Raw genomic sequence first — 20,087 nt, 5'->3', positions numbered from 1 at the left:
ACTTTAAACTTAATTATATACGTATTTAATCGGCCTTTTTAGTTTAATATATACTACGTATGGACTACCTTGTAATTTAGAAGACGGTGGTAGGAAGTTTTAAGATACCTTGCCATCGGCAAGTGTTACCGCAACCCAAGTAATTCGATTGTGGATGACAGTCTTCAGTAGAAGTTTCTACGCAATCCATGGTGGAGGGTACATAAGCTTCGGCCTGGCCGAACTTACGGCCGTATATACTTGTTTTTACTTAATTTGTTCGGAAGCGAAAAATTTCGAAATTAACATCAAATTATAGAATCAATTTAGATTTGTTCGAACTGGCTACCATTGGCATGAATTATGGCCAACACACTGAAAAAATATTGTCGTGAGGTCAAAGATTTCATGTCTTTAAAATACGAATGCAAATTTTGCTTAACATAGAAGACGCATTTCTCTAATATAAAGTTTTTTTCTTTGTCCAAAAGACGATAAACTTTTCAATGAAGTCGTGTTGTCCTTATAATTAAGTGATTTCACTTAAAATGGGTATCATAACATGAAAGAAAAATTTTTTGGGTTAAGGTCAACTTGACTTTAATAATTCAGAAAAATTCTTTAAATTTAATGAAATTGTCTTTAAATTTGTTGTCTTTTTGCATCTTGACTACAAAGCAAAAAATCGTTCAAATATAGGACATGTTTTTCAAAACTTTATTTTAAAGACGTTTTTACTTGAAACATAGCATACTTTCTACTGGAAGTCGAGTCTTAATTTGGAAAATAAAGTTGTCGTCAACTCGTTTTTAAAGGATTTTGATAGCATATAAAGAAAAAAGGCTGAAAATGCGAAAAAATAAAATTTCCTTCCTAGAAGAAAGTACACAAAACCCAAATTTAAAAGAGAATTGTGTCTTAAAAGTATCCTTACTTGTATTCACCGCTTCTTTGGGTCGGAATCAATACCAACATTTTTAAAGTAAGGACGAAATCTTTGGAACCGGGCATGCTTTTTTTTCAGTGCACGCTACACGAAAGTGACTCTACTGTATTTTGGCCCATTCCAGGCGAAGCGCCATGAGCAGAGAATGAAGCCGACCCATTTTTGTCGGCGGCGGCTGACACTAAGTTTTTGACGGCTAAGCCAATATAAATATGTCTCTTCGGCGGCGGATAATTATCCCATATAAAATTAAATCGAAGTTATCGGAATGGTAATGAGATTTGTTGTACAACTCATCTTACAACCAAATTTACATTTCTTTCACGTTTTCTATGCTAAATTTTTGTAAAATTATGAAAGGTCCAAAATATTGGCAAAAAATACGACATTTATTAATAAAATATTCTGATTTAAACCAATATTTTTGATTAATTGGCGGCTAAATTTGAGTCGGCGGCGGCATTGACTGGCAAAAAATGGTCGGCGGCGACTGAAATCGGCGGCTTCATTCTCCAGCGGGGAGCCACCGTGGTGCAATGGTTAACATGCTCGCCTTGCATACACAAGGTCGTGGGTTCGATTCCTCCTTCGACCGAACACCAAAAAGTTTTTCAGCGGTGGATTATCCCACCTCAGTAATGCTGGTGACATTTCTGAGGGTTTCAAAGCTTCTCTAAGTGGTTTCACTGCAATGTGGAACGCCGTTCGGACTCGGCTATAAAAATGAGGTCCCTTGTCATTGAGCTTCACATCGAATCGGGCAGCACTCAGTGATAAGAGAGAAGTTCACCAATGTGGTATCACAATGGACTGAATAGTCTAAGTGAGCCTGATACTTCGGGCTGCCACCTAACCTAACCTTCTCCGGCCATGAGTTGATCGACACTTTAGTAGTTTTTAGCACCAACCTTACACTCCAAGATGCTTCAGGCGCCTGAAGATTTTTGTGGTCTTTACGCGGTAGAAATGAAACGGAGAGCCTGCTTTTTAAGTCATTTTTGTTGACGCCCAGAATGTACAGGATCTGCGGCCGAAATGTTTGTACGTCCACGGCTTCAATATTGCTTTTAGGACATTTTCCCGATAGCATTCGACATTTATTTTGACCCAAGTTCGATGAATACGAGCGGGGACCGACCATCGGCCGTTATGGCGGCCCAACCCATTACTATAGGCTGCGCTTGAGTTTTGGTGGCCAATCAGAGGTGTACATTTTCACCTGACCTCTTTGGCAAGTAAACCCGATAATTTTGTTCGTTCACGTACACAGACGAAAAAGACTGTTTTTCATATGTTTGGGTGTAAAAATTATATGTTGGGAACTCAAATTTTTTAACACAATATTTTTAAGTGCAAGCATATAATGTTCATAAACTAGCATAACATGTTTGGGACATATATGTTAATATGTTAGAACATATTATGTTTGGGATATAAAATGTTTGTAAATATAATATGCTTAGATGCAAACTTATATTAATTTGGAAATAGCCTATAAACATATATGTGTTTAGAAAGAGAGACCTAGAGAGTATGCTGCAAGTAAAAAAAGAAAATTTCATTAAAATTTTTTACTACCAGTGTATGCCCTAAGGTGAAATATAATACGTTTGAACAATACAAACAATATTCTGTTTGCACCAATCCTGAAAATATATATGCTTGAAGCAAAATGTGTTTGGGGTATATGTTACAGAAGCGATTTTTTTTTTGAGAGTGTAGGTTAGGTTAGGTTAGGTTAAAGTGGCAGCCCGATTAAGATTCAGGCTCACTTAGACTATTCAGTCCATTGTGATACCACATTAACTAAAAGTACCTATTACATATGGGCACTTCTAGTTTTAACCGCTGAACCTTCTTGATTATTTTTCTTTGTTGAACCAACCAGATTGTTCCAAAAATATTAGCAGACTGCTTAAGTTAACGTTTTCCAGATCCGCCAGTAATCTGAAGCTATATGCTCCTAAAAGTTGCTTGGGATTTACACAAAATGCAGGACACTCACACAAGAGGTGTTTAATTGATTCTTTTTTCCTCCGCATCATGACAGCTCATACAATAGTCATTATACTTCGCGCCAATAGTTTTTTGCAAAATCTCCTATCAGACAGCGACCCGTTATAGCAGATATCAGGAGTGATACCTGACGTCTCGAGAACATTAGCATATCTAGTGTGCGGTTTAAGTTGAAATGGGGCCATATTTGCTTGGTGTCGTTACAACCCTTGCAATTCTCCCATCGAACATTTGCCATCGTAACAGCCTTCTCACGCAGCATGAGCTTGCAGGTAGCTAGAGGCATACCAACAAATTCTAGTTCCCCTGGAATATGTAAGGTAGTCCCTAGCCTTGCCAACTCATCCGCTTCGCAGTTCCCCGATATGTTCCTATGGCCAGGCACCCATATTAGGTGAATATTGTACTGCTCAGCCATCTCATTGAGAGATTTGCGGCAATCGATGGCCGTTTTCGAGTTGAGGAAGTGCTTGGCTTTTTCCAGCCTAATTTGTTTTGTGTATTGGTGAGAACTTGCATTTTTTGAAACTTCAATGGATTTAGTCCAAGTTCATTTTCAATATGTGTTGCACCGCGACGTGGATTTCGATTAAATTTGGCCTTTTTTCAGATCATTTCTGGTGTTGTTACCTTCACCCAGAAAAAAATGCCTTCGAAACTAAAGGAAACATTGGTCTTCAATTTAGTTGAGCCATTTTATTTCCTTTAAGTTAGTTTTATGTGTTAAATAATAAAATCTACTTGGTTTGGTAAAAAAATCCTAAACAGAATGCAATTAGAAATAGTTCATTAACTAGAATACGGTATGACATTTTACTAATACTGATTTCTACTCGGGGTATAAGAATTTACAACTGACCAAGAAATTTTTATTCACCAAAACGGGATATTGATAAATCTGATATCCTTTATTATGGAAAGCTTATCATACATATGAATAAGACTTAGCGAAGAAAAATATTTTAGTCCAGTTGACATTTTCTAAACATAACATGAAAATTGGAAGTAGTGTATTAATGGTCATATAATAATATTTCAAGGCCAGTCGATGCTGTTGATTCTTAATAAGTGTATTTAATATATGTATATTAATGAAACTTGTTTTTTATTTATTATCTCCAATAAAAGACATAGGTTATTAATATTATGCGCCTACATATATAAATACAACTGTATTTTAAAACGTACGTAAGCAGTTCCCAAAAAAAGTTCACTAAAGTTCACTAAAATTCTTCAAAATTATTTTATTTTAGAATTTGTACAACTTTAGTAAAATTTAGTCATTTGAGAGAAGTTTGTTCAATTTAAACAAACTACTCCCATTTTAGGAAAAAATGAACTATTTTACTTTTTAGTAAAATTATACACTAGGTTTGTATACAACTTGTTTTCTTATTTTTTAGTTCACATCATTAAAGTTAGCAAAAAGTTCTTCAAATAAGGATCATTTGCTCCCATTGGGCAAAATTTAACTAATCAACTAATGTTCATGAACTAAAGTAATGTTCAGTTGGTATTAGCGCCCCTTTTTTGTGAATAACTTTATTTCGGAATTCAATAGATCAAAATTATTTTGTAAGCTTGTAAACAATAATATTAACTGTCGCTGGAATAAATCTGACAACTGTAAGACGAGCGGTTCAGAATTTATTGCAATATGAAGTTGGTTGCAGTACATCCACCCTGTACATGTTCTTATATCCAAGGCAAAGCCTTTTACACTTGTCCAACTCCATTATACTGTGCACGAAGTACAATTTTGTTATCGTTATAAGACCACCCTCTTGTACTCAATGCATGATATTTTCGTCATGTTTTTTTGTTTCTTTCAAATATCACCGGAAACGGAATTGCTTTCATGCATGTCATAAAAATGTATCAGATTTCCTATTCATCTTGTTTGCTTGTGTCTTCACTTTTTTCTCTAAACGGAAACAAAAACTTTGAAATGGATTTTTCAATTCGAGCATATTGCCATTATTGGGTTGAATTTGGAAATTGCCAGAAGAGCGTATTGGTTTAAGTAATTTTATTGTCATCCATCTAATGACGATGGTGATATGCGTTAAAGTGTTACGATGACGCCTCCAGGATATGACATGTGAATTTTTCGTTTCCAATCTGACGTTGTCCTCGAACTTTTGCATTTATTCTAATGTTAAGCTCGTGTATCGATAATACCGAGTTTATCCTAGGGCTATGAGTGGAATATTTGAGCTTATATCCTTGCAGTATATCCTTGTATATGAATATGACATTAGCAGAGCAAACGAGAGTTAATGTTGCTTTCATTTGACATTGTCTATTGTTGGCTTTGTGATTGACTTTAAGGATACATAATATGAAATGGTATACAATTAGTTTGGTTGGAGGCATTACAAGTAATTTCATTAGGACTTTATATTCACATTTAAGTTGAGATATAAGGTGGTTATTAAGTTCGAGTTTAGCCGCTAAAAACGTCATTTTTCCACGATTACTTTTCTTTAATAATCCATTTTAAGGAATACAAACTTTGTGAAAATTTGCTTTGGGCTTTTCCCCATCAAGTTATAAACAAATTTGCAACAAATACATATAATTTCATGAATTTTTCTTACTGATTTAGTTTTCACAAAAAAATAATTCTTTCCTCCCAAACGAAATTTTAGACAAACAAAGTTCGTTTCTCATTTGCTTTTCACTGTAAGGAAGTGTATTTGGAAGAAAAGTATATACTTTTGGTGATAAACGTTATTCTGTTCCAGGATGTAAAAACAATTTCATAAAGACAAACTCAAAAAAAAAAACATTGTTTTCTTGCTAATTGCATTTTCCCTCACATCTTTCTCACATCCACGAGGGTTTTTTTAGTTCTTAACACCTTTTCCTGTAATAACAACAATGTAGAAGAAATTATACGATTTTATAAATTTTTAAAATTTTTTTACCTTTCGCCTGGACGGAGAATCGAACCGCGGACCATGCACTTTGTAAGCCAACACACTAACCACTGAGCTATATACCTGTTATTTTCATCAATAGATAATTATCCATATAAGTTATATAGCATAGCTTGCGGCGCTCACGAACCGAATAAATAAAGTTTATTTAACAGAAACAAACATTTAGTTTGGCACCGTGGAGCAGTGGTTGCTACGTCCGACTTGCATGCCAAGAGTCGTGGGTTCGATCCCTGTTTTTTTTTTTAAATATATTCCAGATATGTTCGGAAGATACCGAAAAAATGTTCAACATTACATTGTACTATATTAAATTTTGAACTGTAAAATGTGTCTTATTAAAGACCTAAAGTCAGAAAAGAACAGTGTTTGATATAAACGAAATGGACTGTGTTGTTGTTTCAAAAATAACTTTTTTTTATTGAAAAAATAAAAATTTTGTAACAAACGAATTTTTTGGTGATAAAAGTTTAAAATTTTCAAAGCAATTCAAAAAACTCTAACAAAAGAAAAACGTTTTCGGTACACGTTTTCCAAACGTTTTTTTTTTGCGTGTAGCCAATTCCTTTGCAATTGTTTGGTTAACTCAAAACCGTGATTTCATATTTCATAGACAATCGTTTATAATACTATATACATATATATAGGACTTCGTATAATGAAAATAAATTTTTGGAAAATTGATATTTTTCTAGTTTAATTTTATTTATTTTTTCTTCACATAGTTTTAGATTAGTTTAAAACTTTTATTAACTTGTTATCAGCAATTTGGAAAATGTACATACGGCCGAAAGTGTTGCCATGTCGAATCTTATTCCCTCCATCATGGATGATGTTCAAAGTTCTACTACACGGACGAAAAAGACTGTTTTTCATATGTTTGGGTGTAAAAATTATATGTTTGGAACTCAATTTTTTAACACAATATTTTTAAGTGCAAGCATATAACGTTCATAAACTATCATAACATGTTAGGAACGAACGAAAAATTTTGTAAAAAGTACGCAATTTGTCATTGCTTTACCAGCAAAGAAACTTTTCATTAAAAGTACTAAATATTTCATCCTTTTTACGAAGATAAGTTCTTCCAAATTTTTCGTAGTTTGTAGGAAGCAACTTCATACTTTTTATAAAAAAGTTTCATACTTTTTGTGAAACAATTTCGTTCTTTTTATTAAATTAAAATACCTTTTTTGAAAAATGTTCGAACTTTTAGAAAAAATGTATAGTCCAAAGTGCATTTGCTTGTAGTAAAAAGTTTGAATTTCATCACTACTTTACATCTTAAGTTTTCGAATAACTTTTAGTTTGGTTGCTTCACTTTTATTCATAGCATTCTGTCACCTAAATGAGAAGCAGCATAGACATGCATTAAAAAATTGAATAAAGAAATCAAAGACAATTTTATGTCGCGAACGGAAATTTTACAACTTCAATGAAACTTATTTCAAAGAACATGATTTGTACTTTTTATGAAGAAATTTTAATGCAGAATGTTTCGTAAAATTTTCATAAATTCGTAAAAACCTCTTCACAAAAGTCATGAAATTTGAAAACAGTTTCGTTAAAAGTACGAACTTTTTACGAAGAAAAGTTAATGTAGAATATTTCGTAGACGTTTCGTATATTGGTAAAATGTTCTTCGTAAAATTTACAAAAATGAATGAATTGTTTTAATGAAGAATTCACGAAGAATAGTTAATGAAGTATTCTTCGTAAAATTAACGAAGAGAATTCTTTTGGTGTGGATGGACACCAATTCTTTTATTGTGTGTGGGCTGTATTTTTGGGTAGTTGGGAGGAACAACACTTGGATAATCATTTGGAGCCAAGAGATTAATAAAAAATGCTCATAATTTCTCATATGCTGTACAAACCAACAAAAAATAGAGAAAACACAAGTATTAGATTTATGGAGGTTTGGTCCATTGCCTTTGCTCACCGTTTGAGATACAAAATTGAATTACAGATTAGATTATGTGATTCGATAATCAGAATGGTAAATTTGGTAATTTAATCGACTTTTAAAAAATAAAAATATATAAAAACAAGTATATACAGCAGTAAGTTCGGCCGGGCCGAATCTTAAATACCCACCACCATGAACAAAATGTTAGGGTTTCCTTTGAAATTTCAGGAGGGCTTGAGGACACTTCCCGAAGATAAATATAAAGATTTCACCTATGAGGACTATATCAGATTCTGGATTTATAAGAACCATTTTTGTTTGAGTTTTAGAGGAAACATTAACATCTCTTGTAAGTGTGCAAGAAAATTATAAAATAACGTCTTGATGTGAAATCTTAGATCTGCAGATTTTCACCCGAGAAGTAAAATCTGGAAATTTTACATTGAATTTCAAGCAATTTTCATGATCAGTGCGCCTTCTATGCCCTCAAGAGTGAAGTCGGTCTATATGGAGGCATTACCAAAAGGACCGATAAAAACTTAATCCGATACACGTTTTTGTGAGCCTAAAATACGAGAATATTTACAATTTCAGGCAAGTCAGATAAAAACTACGGTTTCTAGAAACCCAAGGAGTTAAATCGGGAGATCGTTCTTAAGGGGGCTATACTAAAATATGGACCGATACTCACCGTTTTCGGCACACCACTTTATGGCCCGAAAATAACTCTAGATTTCCAATTTCAGGCAAATTGGATAACAACTTCGGATTCTAGAAGCCCAAGAAGTAAAATCGGGATATCGGTCTATATGGGGGCTATACCAAAACATGGACCGATAGTCACTATTTGTGGCACACCTCTTTATGGTCCTAAAATACCTATAAATTTCCAATTTCAGACAAATTTTATATAAACTACGGATTCTATAAACCCAAGATGTAAAATTGGGAGATCGGTCTATATGGGGGCTATACCAAAACATGGAACGATACGGACCATTTTCGGCACACCTTTTGATGGTCCTCAAGTACCTCTAGATTTTCTATAAGCCCAAGACCCCAAATCGGGAGATCGGTTTATATAAGGACCATACCAAAACATGGACCGATGCTCACCATTTTTGGCACACCTCTTTACGGTTCTAAAGTACCTCTCGATTTCCAACTTCAGGTAAATTGGATAAAAACTGCGGTTTCTACAATCCCAAGAAGTAAAATCGGGAGATCGGTCTATATGAGGGCTATACCAAAATATGGACCGATACTCACATTTTTTGGCACACGTATTTGTGGTCCTACAATACCTCTAGATTTCCCATTTCAGGTAAATTGAATAAAAACTGCGGTTTCTATAAGCCCAAGAAATAAAATCCGGAGATCGGTCTATATGGGGGCTATACCAAAACATGGACCGATACTCACCATTTTTGGCACACCTCTTTATGGTCATAAAATACCTCTAGATTTCAAATTTCAGGCAAATTGGATAAAAACTACGATTTCTATAAGCCCAAGACCCCAAATCGGGAGGTCGATTTATATGGGGACTATATCAAAACCTGGACCGATATAGCCCATCTTCGAACTTGACCTGCCTGCAGACAAAAGACGAGTTTGTGCAAAATTTCAGCACGATTGCTTCATTATTCAATACTGTAGCGTGATTACAACAGGCAGTCAGACAGACAGCCAGACAGACAGACGGACATCGTTATATCGTCTTAGAATTTCTCCCTGATCAAAAATATATATACTTTATATAGTCGGAAATCGATATTTCGATGTGTTACAAACGGAATGACAGACATATTATACCCCCGTCACCATTCTATGGTGGTGGGTATAACAAGTGAGTAAAGTAGTAAGTCGGGCGGGCCGACTATATCATACCCTAAACCACTCCTACTGAATTAGTAAACATTGTTTGTGGGGTATCAATGGTACTGGTTTGGGGAAAATCCGCATTTCCATATTTAAGAACATTAATGGGTACATGGTTATGGGAGTTTTATGACAATCTGAACAGAAATATTTATGGAAGCTATATCTAAATCTGAACCGATTTGGATTATAGTTTGCAGGTTTTGGTGATATTACAGGAGATTACCTTGTGCTAAATTTGAGTAAGATCGGTTAATAAATGAGACCACTATGGTCAAAAATATTGTTATAATTTTGGAAAATGGGGCGCTATATATCCCAGCAAAAAAAAGAGCTTCCAAAAAAGTAGTTTGGAAGTAGTGCAAACTTGGATCATCTCCAATGAATTTTACATGGGCTTGTCATAGGACGGAAGTACTCCCTTTTTGGATACTTTGCATTGCTTTAGAAGTTGTGCCCTGGAAGTTAATTTGAATGAAGAAATTTAAAACGCGAAAAAAACATTTTTTTCAACCAATTTATTTTTTTTCATCCATATTTTTTATTACACTATTATTATCTAATTTTTTACAATTTGAAAAACTTTTTCGCTCCGACCAGGGGTTGAAGATGGGTTTGATGGCACCATAACAGAACGCCTTAGCACACTCAGCCATAAACGCCATTGAACATAAAGCGTCGAAAGGTCAATTCAAATGTTTGTGATATGATCGTAATATGTCACCAAAGAATAACATTCTAATTGCTTCTCGAGATGTTCTTTATTAGTATGAACGAAAAAATAAGAAACGCAGGTTCAAATCTCACCAGAGGCAAGTTTTTTATCAAATATTTTTCTAAAAAAAATATTTTTTTATGTTTTGCATCGTTTTAATTTTTTATTTTCGGCATATATTTTTTTCTATTAAAAATCAACAAAAAATTAAAAATCCTCATAATTTGCAAACCCTTCTCAAAAGAACTTCCATGGAAGCGAAAAAGTCAAACGGCACAGGTTCAAATCCCAGCGGAGATGCAATTTATTTTTTTATTATTATTTTTTTTTTTACTTTTTTATTATTTTCTATTTTTTTTATTTTTTTGTGAAATTTAATTGTCCAAAATTTGCACTTAAAATAGCCTGATTGCGTACTTTCTAATACATGTCCACAAGGACTGCATCGGAAGTAGAAAAAAAATCATTGGGGATCCCAAGATGCGCTTTAGAAGAAATGATTGTGGACTTGTCCAAAAGGGCTGCATCGGAAGTTGAAAAAAATCGATATGGGATTCTGGGATGACCTTTAAAAGAAATGTTTGTGGAACAACTTCCAATTTTTTTTTGCTGGGTATATATGGGAGCTATATCTAAATATGAACCGATTTGGATGATTTTTTCATATATAGCCAGTACTGTAGAACATTAGAGTAAGCCAAAAATTGAGTAAGATCGGATTATAAATAAGGGACTTATGGCCAAATTTGGGAAAATCGGACGATACATATATATGGGAGCTATAGCCAAATCTGAACCGATTTCGATGAAATTTGGCACATATAGAGGGTGGTCCATCGGATTACTTTGCGGCAATTTTGATGCCGATCGGTTAGTAAATGAACGAAGTCTTACCCCATTTGTCGAAATCGGGCGATACATACATATGGGAGCTATATCTAAATTTGATCCGATTTCTTCCAAATTCAATAGCGTTCGTCCTTGTGCCCAAAAAAAACACTCTCTACCAAATTTCATCAAAATCGGTTAATAATTGCAACCGGAATCCTGCGAACAACAAATACATGGACAGACGAACAGACGGACGGACACCAAGCGCTAGATCGACTCAGGAGGTGGTTCTGAATCGATCGGTATATATTTTATGGGGTCTAAAAGCAATATTTCTGGTAGGCACATTTTTTGGTAGATCAAAGTTATTATACCCTAACCACTATCTGGTTTAGGGTATAACAAGTAAGTAAAGTCTAAAGTCGGCGGTGCCGACTATATTATACCCTTCACCACTATGTAGACCAACATTTGTTTTACCATCTCAACTACTTCAAATTTGCTATATCAAGGTTTGCATTTCCAGATACAAATACTTATAAAGGAGACAATTTTTTGTACTTCTACAAAATCTCTAGAATTAAAATTTAAATCGGCTAACGCCCTGGGATGAAAAACAAGAAATAAGAAAAGTCTAAAGTCTGGCGGGGCCGACTATATTATACCCTTCACGACTATGTATACCAACATTTTGGATACCATCTTAACACCTTCGAATTTGATAGGAGCTATATAAAGGTTTATTTTCCCATAACTTTCACAAAATGTCTAGATTCAAAATTTAAATTGGTTAATGACCGGGACGGACCACAATTTTAGTCAAAAAAAATAAGGAAAGTCAGAAATCGGGCGGGGCCGACTATATTATACCCTTCATGACTATGTATACCAACATTGTGGATACCATCTTAACACCTTCGAATTTGATAGGAGCTATATAAGTTTATTTTCCAATATATTTATGAACCGCTTTTTTAAACTTTCACAAAATGTCTAGATTCAAAATTTAAATTGGTTAATGACCGGGACGGACAACAATGTTAGTCAAAAAATATTGTAAATATTAAAATTGCGTAAAATTTCGGAAATCTTCATTTATGATTTATACATCGAAAGAATTCTCTTCGTTAATTTTACGAAGAATTCTTCATTAACTATTCTTCGTGAATTCTTCATTAAAACAACGAAATTTTCATTCATATTCGTAAATGTTACGAAGAACATTTTACGTATATACGAAACATCTACGAGATATTCGACATTAACTTTTCTTCGTAAAAAGTTCGTACTTTTAACGAAACTTTCTTCAAATTTCATGACATTTGTGAAGAAGTTTTTACGAATTTACGAATATTTTACGAAACATTAACATTTCTTCATAAAAAGTACGAAACATTTTCTTTGAAATAACGAAGAAGTTTCATTAAAGTTGAAAAATTTACGTTCGCGACATAAGATTGTCTTTGATAATGTGTTTGAGTGTATTCCTTTATTCAATTTTTTAGTGCATGTCTATGCTATTCTCATTTGGGTGACAGCATTCTATGAATAAAATTGAGGCAATCAAACGAAAAATTATTCACAAACTTAAGATGGAAAGCAGTGGTGACATTTTTCAAACTTGTTACTACAACCAAATGCACTTTGGACTATAATTTGTTCTAAAAGTTTGAACATTTTTCGCAGAAGTACGAAAATTTTTCATAAAAAGTACGAAATTTTTTCGTAAAAAGTACGAAACAATTTCATAAAAAGAACGAAATAAAAAGTATGAAACTGTTTCATAAAAAGTACGAAGTTGTGTCTTACAAACTACGAAAAATTTGTAAGATCTTTTCTTCATAAAAAGAACGAAATATTTCGTACTTTTAATGAAAAGTTTCTTTGGTTGTAAAACAATGACCATTTTCGTACTTTTAACGAAAATTTTCGTTTTTTTTTACGAAGAAAATTCTTTCGGTGTAGGTCCTTATATACGAATTAGAGTATAGGTCAATTTAAATCATTTTTGTAATATTTGCTAAAATCGGAAGAACATATATATGGGGGCTTTGTCTAATTCTGAGCCGATTTTGATAAAATTTGGCACACATTGCTAATATTTTAATTGAAATCTCAGAGCAGAACATCAAAATTTTCGAAATTAAACTTTGGCCTCCGTAGTCATATGAATCTAAATCGGGCGACAGATATATATGGGAGTTATATCTAAATCTGAACCGATTTCAACCAAATTCGGTGTGTATATTTATAATGTTAATTCTACTCTCTGTGCAAAATTTCACTAAATAATTCGATTAGTAAAGTAGAAAACAACCAAAAACAAGTAAGGAAAGTCTAAAGTCGGGCGGGGCCGACTATATTATACCCTGCACCACTTTGTAGATCTAAATTTTCAATACCATATCACATCCGTCAAAAGTGTTGGGTGCTATATATAAAGGTTTGTCCCAAATACATACATTTAAATATCACTCAATTTGGACAGAATTTGATAGACTTTTACAAAATCTATAGACTCAAAATTTAAGTTGGCTAATGCACTAGGGTGGAACACAATTTTAGTAAAAAAAAAAAAAAAATATGGGAAACATTTAAATCTGAAGCAATTTTAAGGAAACTTCGCAAAAGTTTATTTATGATTTATCGCTCGATATATATGTATTAGAAGTTTAGGAAAATTAGAGTCATTTTTAGAACTTTTCGACTAAGCAGTGGCGATTTAACAAGGAAAATGTTGGTATTTTGACCATTTTTGTCGAAATCAGAAAAACATATATATGGGAGCTATATCTAAATTTGAACCGATTTCAATCAAATTTGGCATACATGACTATACTACCAATTGTACTCCTTGTGCAAAAGTTCAAGCTAATCGGCATAAAACTCTGGCTTCTGGGTCCATATAAGTGCATATCGGGCGAAAGATATATATGGGAGCTATATCTAAATCTGAATCAATTTCTAACAAATTTGGCACGCATAGCTACAATGCTAAATCTACTCCCTGTGCAAAATTTCAACCAAATTGGGCCAAAATTCTGGCTTTTAGGACCATATTAGTCCATATCGGGCGAAAGATATATATGGGAGCTATATCTAAATCTGAACCGATTTCAATCAAATTTTGCACACTTGACTATACTACTAATTGTACTCCTAGTGCAAAATTTCAACCAAATTCGGCCACAAATCTGGCTTCTGGGGCCATACAGGTCCATATCGGGCGAAAGATATATATGGGAGCTATATCTAAATCTGAACCGATTTCAATCACTTGACTTGACTATACGACTAAGTGTTATGTTTGTACAAAATTTGAAGCAAATCAGTATAAAACTCTGGCTTCTGGGTCCATATTAGTGAATATCGGGCGAAAGATATATATGGGAGCTATATCTAAATCTGAAGCGATTTCTTCCAAAATCAATAGGGTTCTATTCTGACCCAAATTAGACTTTGATCAAAAAATGTGTTCACAGACAGACGGACGGACGGACGGACGGACAGACAGACATGGTTATATCGACTCAGGGACCCTCCCTGAGCATTATTGCCAAAGACACCATGTGTCCATCTCGTCTCTTTCTGGGTGTTACAAACATATGCACTAACTTATAATACGCTGTTCCACAGTGTGGCGCAGGGTATAAAAATTCACTAAATATTTCCACATTATTCGCCAAAAGATTTCAAAATTACGAAATCTTCTGCAGTTGCAGTGTACATTTTTTTATTTTTTAAAGTAGCTAAGTAACTGTTACCCCTAAAAATCCACCAAATGTGAAGAAAAGCCTCTAAATTTGAGGAGAAAACCCCCAACCTGGAAATACTGGGTTAGCACTATACCTAATCTAACCTATCCAATTTTATTTCTTGAGCATTTAGAAGTAAATTTTGGATCATAAGTTAAGTTAGGGGGCAGCCCGATGTATCAGGCTCATTTAGACTATTCAGTCCATTGTGATACTACAGTGCTGAACTTCTCTCTTATCACTGAGTGCTGCCCGATTCCATGTTAAGCTCAATGACAAGGGACATCCTTTTTATAGCCGAGTCCGAAAGGTGTTCCAAATTGCAGTGAAGCCACTTAGAGAAGCTTTGAAACACTCAGAAATGTCACCAGCATTACTGAGGTGGGATAATCCGCCGCTGAAAAACTTTTTGGTGTTCGGTCGAAGCAGGAATCGAACCCATGCCTGCTTTGCATACACAAAGTCACACTTGCATTTTTATTTCTCGAACTTCTAGAAAACGACTTGCAAAAGATAAAAATTCCTTCATTCTTTATTCCAACACACAAAAAAAACTTTTTGATTTCAATCACGAAAATCGCAGTTTCAATCATTTTTATACCCTCCACCATAGGATGGGGGGTATATTAACTTTGTCATTCCGTTTGTAACACATCGAAATATTGCTCTAAGACTCCATAAATATATATATTCTGGGTCGTGGTGAAATTCTGAGTCGATCTGAGCATGTCCGTCTGTTGAAATCACGCTAGCTTCCGAACGAAACAAGCTATCGACTTGAAACTTGGCACAAGTAGTTGTTATTGATGTAGGTCGGATGGTATTGCAAATGGGTCATATCGGTCCATTTTTACGTATAGCTCCCATATAAACGGACCCCCAAATTTGGCTTGCGAGGGCTCTAAGAGAAGCAAATTGCATCCGATCCGGCTGAAATTTGGTACATGGTGTTAGTATATGGTCTCGAACAACCATGCAAAAATGGGTCCACATCGGTCCATAATTATATATAGCCCCCATATAAACCGATCCCCCGATTTGGCTTGCGAGGTCTCTAAGAGAAGCAAATTTAATCCGATCCGGGTAAAATTTGGTACGTGATGTTAATTATATATAGCTCCCATATAAACCGATCCCCAGATTTGACCTCCGGTGCCTTTTGGAGAAGCAAAATTCATCCGATCTACTTGAAATTTGCTACGTGGTGATCGAATATGATATTTAACAACCATGCCAAAAGTGGTCCATATCAGTCCATAATCATATATAGCCCCATATAAACCGACCCCGAGGTTTGGTTTTGGAGCCTCTTGGAGGAGCAAATTTGATCCGATTGAGTTGAAATTTGGTACATTGTGCTAGTATATGGTCGTATCCCTCAGATAAATCGATTTCCAATCACACAAAAATTGGTCCATATCAAGTTCATAATTGTATATAGCCCTGATATAAGCGACCACCATATTTCAATTCTGGCTCTCTACGTACCGTGCAAAAGTCCATGTCGATTCGTAATTATTTGTAGACTTAACCATATATAACTTTTTTGTCTAATATATACCACGTATGGACTAACTCACAATTTAGAAAACGATGTTAAGAAGTTTTAAGATACCACAACCCAAGTAATTCGATTGTGGATGACAGTCTTTCGTAGAAGTTTCTACGCAATCCATGGTGGAGGGTACATAAGATTCGGCCTGGCCGAACTTACGGCCGTATATACTTGTTCATGTTTTTAAATCCAAAAGAAAGAACTTTTTTACCACTACATAATTCAGTTCATTAGTTTATATATCAGATGTACTGCTCTCTACTTGGGTTCAAACTGAAAAAGGCACGTAAAGGGTGATACGGTCAAAATTTGGTCAAGGGAAAACGCATGTAAATCGGTGAAATCGTTTATTTAAAAAATCAAATTAAATTTCTTTTTCAAGTTCAATTAGTATAAAATTCAGGAAAAATATTCAGTTAGGCTTTCGCTTTTCCAAATCCGAATTGCCGGGCCTCACGCTTGACACCTGCCATCAGATTTTGTACAGCCACCTTGTCCACATTCTTCGCCGCAGAAAGCCAGTTTGCCTTGAACTGCTGCTCGTCCTTAGCAGTTTTTTTGGTCTTCTTTAGGTTCCGCTTGACAATAGCCCAGTATTTCTCAATTGGGCGGAGCACTGGCATGTTGGGAGGGTTCTTGTCCTTGGGAACCACCTGCACGTTGTTGGCGGCGTACCACTCCATGGCCTTTTTACCGTAATGGCAAGATGCCAAATCCGGCCAAAACAGTACGGAACAACCGTGTTTCTTCAGGAAAGGCAGCAGACGTTTATTCAAACACTCTTTCACGTAAATTTCTTAGGTTAGGTTAGGAAGCTATGAAAATGCTGCTTTTCAAGGTACAGATGGCTTGCCAAACCAGATATTTCTTTGCGAACTTTGACAGTTTTATGTGCTTGAAAATATCTGCTACCTTTCCCCTTCTTTTTGCCGTATAAAACTCCTGTCCCGGTAGCTGCTTGTAGTCGGCTTTGACGTAGGTTTCGTCGTCCATTACCATGCAGTCAAACTTCGTCAACATCGTCCTGTACAGCCTCCGGGATCGCGCTTTGGCCGTCGTATTTTGTTTATCATCGCGATTTGGAGTCACTACCTTCTTGTAAGTCGATAGTCCGGCTCGTTTTTTGGCTCGATGCACGGTTGTAGACGATACACCCAGCTTATTTGCGGCATCTCGGAGAGAGAGGTTAGGGTGAATTCCAAAATCAAAATAGGATCAACATTCTACACACACACCTTCAAAATGAGGCGTGTTCAGGTTTTTTAAATGCAAAATTGAAAGAAATACGTCAAGTTTATATTGACCAAATTTTGACCGTATCACCCTTTAAAACAAAAATGCAATTTAATGCCAACGCTACTTCGCAACTTCATACCGCTCTTGGTTTTAAGAAAACCAGGAGTGACAAAAAATTTACAATTTTAAAAAATCAATACGGAACCCACCTCTTGATTGCAAACATATTCTTATAAAGGGTGATACGGTCAAAATTTGGTCAAGGGGAAACGCGTCTAATCGGTGAAATCGTTTATTTAAAAAATCAAATTAAATTTCTTTTTCAAGTTCAATTAGTATAAAATTCAGGAAAAATATTCAGTTAGGCTTTCGCTTTTCCAAATCCGAATTGCCGGGCCTCACGCTTGACACTTGCCATCAGATTTTGTACAGCCACCTTGTCAACCTTCTTCGCCGCAGAAAGTCAGTTTGCCTTGAACTGCTGCTCGTCCTTAGCAGTTTTTTGGTCTTCTTTAGGTTCCGCTTGACAATAGCCCAGTATTTCTCAATTGGGCGGAACTTTGGCGTGTTGGGAGGGTTCTTGTCCTTGGGAACCACCTGCACGTTGTTGGCGGCGTACCACTCCATGGCCTTTTTACCGTAGTGGCAAGATGCCAAATCCGGCCAAAACAGTACGGAACAATCGTGTTTCTTCAGGAAAGGCAGCAGACGTTTATTCAAACACTCTTTCACGTAAATTTCATGGTTGACAGTCCCGGAAGCTATGAAAATGCTGCTTTTCAAGCCACAGGTACAGATGGCTTGCCAAACCAGATATTTCTTTGCGAACTTTGACAGTTTTATGTGCTTGAAAATATCTGCTACCTTTCCCCTTCCTTTTGCCGTATAAAACTCCTGTCCCGGAAGCTGCTTGTAGTCGACTTTCGTAGGTTTCGTCATCCATTACCACGCAGTCAAACTTCGTCAGCATCGTCGTGTACAGCCTCCGGGATCGCGCTTTGGCCGTCGTATTTTGTTTATCATCGCGATTTGGAGTCACTACCTTCTTGTAAGTCGATAGTCCGGCTCGTTTTTTGGCTCGATGCACGGTTGTAGACGATACACCCAGCTTATTTGCGGCATCTCGGAGAGAGAGGTTAGGGTTTCGCTTGAAACTACCGGCAACTCTCTATGTCGTCTCAGTGGCTTCCGGTTTTCGATTTCCCCCCGATCCAGACTTCCCGGCTGTCGACAAACGTTCCCCAAACACTTTAATTACATTTGTAACGGTTGATTTGGCAACTTTTAGCGATTTTGCCAGTTTTGCGTGCGAATAGCTCGGATTTTCGCGATGCGCGAGCAAAATTTTGATACGCTGCTCTTCTTGCTTGCACGGCATTTTGACAACTGAAAAGTGAATTCCAAAATCAAAATAGGAGCAACATTCTACACACACACACCTTCAAAATGAGGGGTGTTCAGGTTTTTTAAATTGAAAATTGAAAGAAATACGTCAAGTTTATAATGACCAAATTTTGACCGTATCACCCTTTATTTTTATATATTTGACAAAATGATGGAGTTGATGAGATTGATTGGTAAATTTCACGAAATAAAATTGCTCACTGAAAGAAATGAATAAAAATAGATTATTTTAGTCCGTTTAATGTAAACAGGCTTCAATGGAAAACGGTGTTCACATATTACAATTGCTTACCTTTAATAAACGTAGATTGTTTTCCATTTTTACAATACCACAAAACACAAACACAGGTAATTTCAAATTCGTTCTGCCATATATTGTTTCAAACCATTACCACGTGCCCATTTGTTGTTGCACACTTTATTTATTTCAACCATTTGTTATGATTTGTTGTTGCGTTCAAAATATTTATGCACACATTTCGAACGCAGCAGACAGAATGTCGCCAATCATGTTTTTCAATTTACGCGAAAAACAAAATCCAACCATTCGTTACGAGTTACTTTCACACACTGATCTCTCCATCATACGTTGTTGAATAAATATCCATTCTCTTGTTCTCTTTTCGCTCTTTCCATCGCTCAAAATTATTCAATTTCAATCACGAAGGTGATTGGATCAATCACATGTGTAGTTGGAAACGGAAAAATGTTCAATCACGTTTGTAATTGAAAATTGTTTCCGAATTTATTAAGAAATTGATTGAATCAATTAATATTTTAATTTTTGTTTTCTTTTTTCTTCACAAAAACTTCTCAATTTTAGTGAAGAATTTTATTTGGCTGCCTAGTGAAGAATTTTAATTTAATTTGGGGATCGATTCGCGGTTTGAGCCAAAACCCGAGTCGTTTAATGCAAAT

Source organism: Haematobia irritans, chromosome 2 (assembly GCF_050003625.1).
Source record: "Haematobia irritans isolate KBUSLIRL chromosome 2, ASM5000362v1, whole genome shotgun sequence".
NCBI lineage: Eukaryota > Metazoa > Arthropoda > Insecta > Diptera > Muscidae > Haematobia > Haematobia irritans.
This window is presented reverse-complemented; position numbering follows the sequence as displayed.